The 8281-nt window shown below is 42.9% G+C and overlaps 1 protein-coding gene across 17 annotated transcripts in view; it reads right to left on the reverse strand.

The window, feature by feature from the left end:
* CAMK2B (calcium/calmodulin dependent protein kinase II beta) overlaps positions 1 to 8281 on the reverse strand; it is a 201372-nt gene that overhangs the window by 175638 nt on the left and 17453 nt on the right. The gene's annotated exons all lie outside the window — the stretch shown is intronic.

Consider the following 8281-nt stretch of genomic DNA (forward strand, 5'->3'; position numbering starts at 1 on the left):
AAAGGTGTTGGGAACTGGGGTGGGGTGATTGACAGGGGTAGGTGATGGGCTCATGTTTCTACATGCCAAACACACCTTTGTGACATATTTGTGATTTATCAATGATGCTGTTGAAAATGTATTATATGAAACGGGGAGAGGATCTAAAAGTTCACACAACCCCATGCTCGGGGTTCCAACTCTGTGTGTGTTTGAACCTTGTTGCAACAAATAAAGATCAGGTCTTGGGACCGCTGTTTTGCTTCTTTAACTTGGCTGAAGACTCCTTTTGCTGACCAGAGAGACCCGCAGGGAGTGGCACCCCAACGAGCTGGGCAGTGAAGTAAATCTGCACCCCAGGATTTTTCCTTATCACTGCCTACTACTAACTTACCATCTTACCCACAGCAAACCTTGTACCCTTGAACCGGATAGACATGTCCCATCCCAACAAATATGTAAGCCAGTCATTCCACTTCCATCATGAGACAGTGACATAGCGTGGGTTGCCAGCACCTGGGGCCATTATTGCGTGTTGCACCCCTAAGCCATGGACTGTTAGCACTCCCTGGAGGCAGAAGCAGAAGGAGTTGTGGCTAGGAGTATGCACACATGCGTCTGTTGTCAAACGGAGGAGGGAGGGAGAGAAAATGATATTTCACTTTCTCTTTTGCGCTCACTTTCTCTTGGGTCTTTCCATTCCACTCTCACCCCCGTTTCCCGCACCCTCACTATCTCCCAGCTGTGTGCTTGTTAGTGTGTGTTGTTGCCTTGCCATTGGGGATGGGAAGTTGGGGGAAGAAGAGAGAAGTGGCAATAGCAAAGGCAGTGGTGCTATAACAGCCCTGCCCTCCTTTCGCTTTCCTCCGATCAATGCCACTGGCCACTCACTTTCCGATGTTGCTTTCCGAGGAAATACTTTGAAAAACTTATGACACAGCCACTCACGTTGATTGCTGAAATGACAGCATGAACCAGCACCTTCACTTGTATCAGGAGGGGAGAGAGAGAGGCAGGGGAGAAGGGAGAGGGAAGCCAAGCTAAAACAACAAATAATTATGAACTATACCTCCCAGAAACCCATCAGCAAACTTCTCCTGATGATGTGGATCCTGCACATACGTGGCCCAAAGAAATACAGCCAACCACTAGCTCAGAGAGTTTGTTCCTTTCGCAAGTATATTATCTGCAGCTTGTTCACCCTCCTAGAGCCCCAGCTGTGGCAGGCATAGGAGGAGGGTGGCAGAGAGCAAAGGTGCAGCCCTTCTCTGGACACCTCTGCCGCACAGCGTGTGGGGCTCATGTGAGAGGCCAGGCTGAGGGCGTGTACTGGCAGGTCCTGGGCGAGCAGGAGACTCAGCGCTCCTGCTGCTGAATGTGTGCCTCGCCCAAGAACACATGCCAGGAGGAAGGCTCCAGGGAAGGACCAGCATGGGCCAGGATCAGTTCGGGCTCTGGCCAGAAGGAGTTCCACCTGGGGGAGGGAGGCGCATGGCAGTCCATTCACCTGTCATGGGGAGGAGGAGGAGCTGCCCCAGCCCCGAAGGCCCAGTCCCAGAGGGTCTTGCCTCCCTCTGGAAGGCAGGAGCTCAGCCACACAGCCTCAGTGAGGGAGCCTGTCATGGAGGCACCCGGCTGACCCTCTCAGAATTTGGCACCTGGGCCAATCGCCATGGACCCCCCTCCCCATGCTATGCCACTGTCATGAGGCTGAATTGTCCAATATATTTTACAACCTGACAAAATATATGCTTCCCATTGCTTCCTGCTGGTGCATTTTGTAACTCATCCAAACACAAAATTTAGGCCAAATCCAGCAAAATGTCAAAATCTGACCTAATCCCACATTTTAAAAATTAAGTTTAATTTTGTCAGAGAATATCTAGTATATGAAATACTTTGAACACTCAGATGTACTATTTGAAACCCATTATTTATGATGATTATATAATTTTCAACAATAAATGGCATCTAAACAAAGGAAGAGACTCCTAACTCAACAAAGCACATTGCATTGTGCATTAGCTTGTTCAGTCCTATAGATTTTTAGTGTGCACAATCCTAGAAGCTTTGGACAGGTTAAATATATTTAAGAAAGTCTAAAATAGAGCACAATTACCCACTCTGGAAGAATGGCAGATGAAGGTGATGGACTATATGGAACTGGCGGAAATGACTGGCAGAATCCGAGACCAGGGAGAAGAGTCGGTGGAAGAAGATTGGAAGAAATTTAAAGACTATTTACAGAAATACTGCAAAATTAATGAATGTTAGAATGATGTCAGAATGAAGTTAAGTGGTTTTAGCAGTTATGTTATAAAGGTGTATGTAAAAATGGATTGTTAACAGGTGAAAATTTAAAGTTACAATATATTAAAGGATTAAGATAAAAACAAAGAGGGAAAGGAATTGCTGAATTAACTAACAGAACTGGAATACAAAAAAGGGAGGTGTGAGGAGGTCAGAGAAGTAAGGAAATGAAATGTAAGGCATGGAAAGATTGATGTGCTTTTTAAGTGTTTTTTTATCTTTTTCTGTATTTTGTATTTTTTCCTTTTTTATTTCTTTTTCTTTTTTTCTCCTTTTACTTATGTAATCTTTTCTTTGAAACTTTAATAAATATCATTTTAAAAAATAAATAAATAAAATAGAGCACAATTAATATAAAGAAAAACAAAAAGATGCCCTGTATGATCCAGTATCAACCCAAATAATGCAGTTATTTCATCACTATAACAAAATGCCTATACTAAAACAGGATTTGCACTGAAATTCAGATACGGTAGAAGTCAGCACCACCTCAGTCACCCAGATATATCCCAATTACCAGTAAGGCGGGGGCAGGATGGGAAAGAACTGGAAAGAATACTGCTCCTGTTGCAACCCAATAGAAACGAACACTGTCAAAATGCTAATAATTATGGAAAGTGTGTGGAAGAGAGGGCCTGAATATAGCAGGCACGTGGAAGGGAGGATGCACATTTGTGTTATTTGCTTACAAGGCACATTTCACTCACCACAGAGTCACTCTTGCCCCTACCCTGTGCTAGGATGCCTTACGAAGTTGAACCCAATGCTATTTTATCTCCCTTTACTTGTCTCTGTAGGAATGACATGGTAGCCATTCACTTATGCAGGAGAAAGTAAAGGAGGCTATATCTTCATCCTGACAGGGTGAACCCACTATCTGGTACAGGTTTTGCCTTGCCCTACCCTACATGTCCCAAATTATGGCATTTTCTACTTTATCCTACAGAACTCAGGGGGAGCCACTGAGAACACAGCCTGCCCACATAACCCCATTCTGGGCACTGATGGCACCTTGGAAATTGCCTTTTTATATGTCATATTTAGAATGCCTCTCCATTCTTCCCACTGATTTAAAAGTCAGTTACCCACCTCAAAATGAGCACAGCATTTGAATGTTGATGGGGGAAAGCCCAGCTTGCATTTCAAATATCCAGCTTTAGAGACTGCAGCAGTGGATTCCAAAGTAAGGTGTTTTGAATGCAGAATTCATGTCAGTGTGCAGCAGCAGCAGCTGCTTATCCCAGAGAACTGCATCATCCTGGAGTGATTGTAAATCTATCTCAGTCCTCAAGTGCCTTTACATTCCCTTCCCCTTTACAGTGGTGCCCCGCAAGACGAATGCCTCGCAAGACGAAAAACTCGCTAGACGAAAGGGTTTTTCGGTTTTGCGTTGCTTCGCTAGACGAATTTCCCTATGGGCTTGCTTCGCAAGACGAAAACGTCTTGCGCTTTTTTTAAAAAAATAAAAAAATTCCTTCCAGTAGGACCTTAAAGACCAACTAAGTTAGTTCTTGGTATGAGCTTTCGTGTGCATGCACACTTCTTCAGATTTCTTTTTTAAAGCCGCTTGAAGAGGCGCAGTTGCGACGGACCGTGCTTCGCAAGACGAAAAACATTGCAAGACGAAAAGACTCGCGGAACGAATTCTTTTCGTCTTGCGAGGCACCACTGTATTTTCTTCACAAAAGCCTTCGCCAATGTGGCACCCTTCAAATGTTTTGGACTACAACTCCCCCTGCTGGATGGGGCCAAAGGGACACCAGGCTTGTGAACGCTGCTCTGCAGCTATGTAAATATTCTGGCCAAAGTCAATATTCCCTAACTACCTGGTAGGACATCTAGAATGTTTCTTACAGAACAGGCCATTCTGGGGTCCTTTGCTCTTCACTTCTCAAACGACAGTCCTCTTTCTGAATGCAGAAGCATTAATAAAGTCAAGGGGAGAACAAACATTTTCAATGATTATCAGAGACTTAATTCCTAATTTAAAAGAGCCAGTTTCAGTACTTGCCAGGGACTAACGGGTAGAAGCTCCAACTGTTACAAAAGAAAGAAAATTGAGAGATACCCGTTTCCAGGGGAGAGTCATTCTGCTCAGCAGCTGCCCTCTTTCAGAGAGAGGCAAAGGAAATCCAAAGGGAGGATTACTAGAAGAGCCATCTGCCATGGAGCTGGAACGACACAGCATTAGAGGAAGGCTGGCACCTGCCAGCAGGTCCAATGGGCATTGCTGCAAGGGCACTGCAGCCAAAGTGGGGTCTGGAATGAGAACAGACCTACCAAAAGGCTTGAAAGAACGCCTGAGCTCAAGGTAGGTAGCTAAACAAAGTACTGTTGAAAATTAGACTTGCGACTGCAAGGAAGAAGGGACTTCTAAATTGTTCAGGGATCTCCTTTGAGTATTCTGGATCACAGTGTGTTCTTGGTTAGGAATCTTGTAATAACAGTAATACTTAACACTTGTATAGCACTTACAAGAGTTCAAAGTGCTTTACATGCATTCACTAGGTGTAATTCTTACAACAACCCTATAAGCTGAGTCAGTATTATTATATTCATATTGCAGATGGAGGTGGGGGTGATAGGCGGTTGTGAAAGAAAGGTTTGCCTAAGTTCATGGCAGAGATGACATATGATCCTTCCCGATTTATAACTCATCTTCTTAGTTGCTAGACTTTTACAGCCACTGGTTTTTTCACTTAAAGCTGGAAAAAATATTGCTCCCATGTTTTTCTCTCTCTGTGGAATTTGTTGGCATTAACGTTTTTTGAATGGGTGATGAGGATTTTATATTTTGTCATTTTTGTAGCTCCATGTTTTCCACTAACCCTACTGCTGGAGGGAACTATGAGACTTTATTTTTTTCCATGAGACATTTGAATACTACTTCATAAATGTAAAGTTAGCTGGGGGCTTACAGGAAGCTAAAGAAACCAACAACAATTTAATTACAAAGGAAAACATTGAAGCATTAAAGAGAGGGGAATTACCTTTATATAAAAAAAAACCTCCATACCCCCAAAATCAAAAACAAATTAAAAAAAACAGAAGGTTGCATCAAACTAAGTTCTACTCAAAGTAGACCCATTAAAATTAATGAAGCTAGGCTAGGCATATTCATTTACTTTAATGGGTCTCATCGGAGTTGGACTAGCAGAGTTGGGTTGGAATACAACCCAGAGGCTCAGATTACCTGAATTATTTAAAAGTCCTGGGCAAACAGAAAAGTCTAGTCTTGAAAAGTCTACAAAGATGGCAGCAGATTGGCCTCCTTGGGTTCACAGATGGGACACAGTACTGTATGTGAAAATAGTTTCAGTGGCTCCAGAACAAGGGTTCTCTCGGTCTCTATGAAACCAGAATGTCTGCAAGCTAAGAGCAGAAAACCTCCAAACCTGGAGACTTTCAGATCTAAAACTCCACCTAAAAATTATGCAGAGCTAAAGGAATTAAATTTATTCAAGCAAATGAGAAGGAGAAGGAGCAGGAAATAAAAAAGTAGTAGTAAAATTAGTAGGATTAAATGGACGTTACTACACAGCCAGAGCGGGTTAATGGTCAGACTGTTGGGACAAGGACTGGAGTCCTGATTCAAATCCCTACTCAGTCAAAGCTCACTGGGTTACCTTGAGCGAGACACTTTTCCACTCAGCCTGTGAAGACAGAAGGAGAGAACAGAAGTACACTAAACTCATTGGAGAAAAGGTGAGATTAAAAAAAGTGTCAAAGAAATGGTTCCTAGTCCATTGAAACAACTACCTTTTAAGCTCTCACCCAGACCTGGTTAAAATGGCTCAGGGTTCCTGTGCCAGTTATTAGCCTTATTTAGAGATTCTTACTCACACAATGAGGGGGAAGAACACTGCTCCCTGATCCCAGTGTTAGAAACTGATATATAAGTGAATCGCCAAATGGCATCTTAATCCTAGGTTGCTGTAGCCACAACAAAATGTCTAGGCGCCTTTTTTTTTTTTAACAGTGGGATTTATTGTTCTTTTCATTTCCATACCGCATGATTTCATTTCTGTACCGCTTTATATTTTTAAGGAAAAAACTCAAAGCGGTTTAGAACGATTAAAACATAAAATAAAACAATCCAGAATAAAACATATTCAAGCTTCAGGGAAAATATTTCAGATCCTTCTCCCAATGACATGTTGCTTTCCCCATATTTATTTACCTGCTTAATTTATATAGCTGCCCCATAGAGAAGTAATCTAGTAAGCTAGTGTGGTGTAGTGGTTAGTGTGTCAGACTAGGTCCATGGGAGATCAGGGTTCAAATCCCCACTCACATGAAGCTCACTGGGTGACGTTGGGTCAGTCACAGCCTCTTACCCTACCTCAAAGGGTCGTTGTAGGGATTAATTGAGGAGGGGAGGTGAACTCCTTGGAGAAAATGGTGGGATATACATGTAAAAAATACCGGTAAGCTCTTTTGCTTACCTGCTTAAGAAAGCTGGAGAGGCCAGCCAGATGGAGATGTCAGTTGCCAACCTAGCATCCAGAGATCTCCACGTGGTTGCAGTTGGACCTGCAACAGTAGCAAAACGCGCCTGGCACCAGGCTAATTTCTAACACTGCCCTGATCCCATCATTGTGTCCCCTGAAAGCCCTGACCCTGACACATTGGAGGGGGAAGGTCTGAAGTAGGGTGATGTAAAGTCCTTGCACAACCTAAAAGCCCTGATAGTGTTGTGAAGAGCCTCTCCAACATGCGGAGGGGCCAAAGAACAGGGACATGATCAAGTGCAGCCCCCCCTTTACTTTCATGCTTTGATGAGATTTGCATACCTCTTAATCAACAAAGTCTGTATAATTAATAATAATAATAATAATAATCACAGCCTGTATCTGTACTGGATTTAGAATTGTTTTTCATATGAAGTTGTCTTCTACTGTTAGGATATGCGGAACTGCTTTTAATTATTTTCATATATGGAATTGTTTTTGCTATCAAGGTTTTAAATAAATGTCATTTTATTTATTGTTTGTGTGCTGCCAAAGTTTCCTGTAACAATTGTGGGGGGGTGTGGTATGTGCATTTATGCACACGCGCGCATATATATATATATATATATATATGCACGCACACACACACACACACACACACTCCAGCAAGCTTTTTAATTGAATGCTGGTTTTCTAGTTTTAGTTCATTTTTAGTCTTGTTGTATTGGGTCTCCTGTACACTGCTTAGAGATGGCTGTGATAAAGCAGCATCCCAACAGATAGATGATAGATAGATGATAGATAGATAGATAGATAGATAGATAGATAGATAGATAGACAGACAGATAAATAGACAGACAGCAGGGGCTGTGTGTGAATTTGAAGATGGTATCATGCATTTATGGCCCTTTCCCCCCAAAAAGAATTTGTTGTAAGTTGCTTGGGGACCTCTGCGTAATTAATAAACAGCTAACAAGTCAAACAAACAAACAAACAAACAAATACCTCTAAGCGATTCTACACTGTGGTAATTGTGTGACGAACTGAAATCATGAATGGAGCTTTTGTCAGTGCAAACTGGCGCTTAGGCCTCCGTGGTTTCTTCAGGCCTTTTCAGTCCGGCCTGTAGAGTAGCTTCTCGCCTCAGGCCTGCTGAAGTCAGTCAGGGGACTGGGATTCCCAAGCTGCTCCATCCACGTTTAGCTGCCACAGGAAATTTCTGCTGCTGGGTGGGTAACTGAATAGGCCTCTGGTGGTTCCTGTCCTCTCCCTTCAGGTCTCCTTGCCCGGATCCTGCTCTGTACATCCCCCAATCCAAGTTTCCCCTCACACTTTCCATTTCTTCTCAGGGAGCTACTTATCCAGGGGGAAAGGGATCGCTCCAGTTCTCTCATTCAGAGTTACATGATTAATTTGATATTTTGAGTGTACCAAATAGCTGACTCTCGGCATTTCACAGCCCTTGACAGCCAACTTTCTCCTTTACCCAGTGACACACGCATCCAAAGAAAAAAAAAATTTAATTCCAAGGCAAAAATTCA

The sequence above is a fragment of the Podarcis vaucheri genome, assembly GCF_965113315.1.
Source record: "Podarcis vaucheri genome assembly, chromosome: 15".
NCBI lineage: Eukaryota > Metazoa > Chordata > Lepidosauria > Squamata > Lacertidae > Podarcis > Podarcis vaucheri.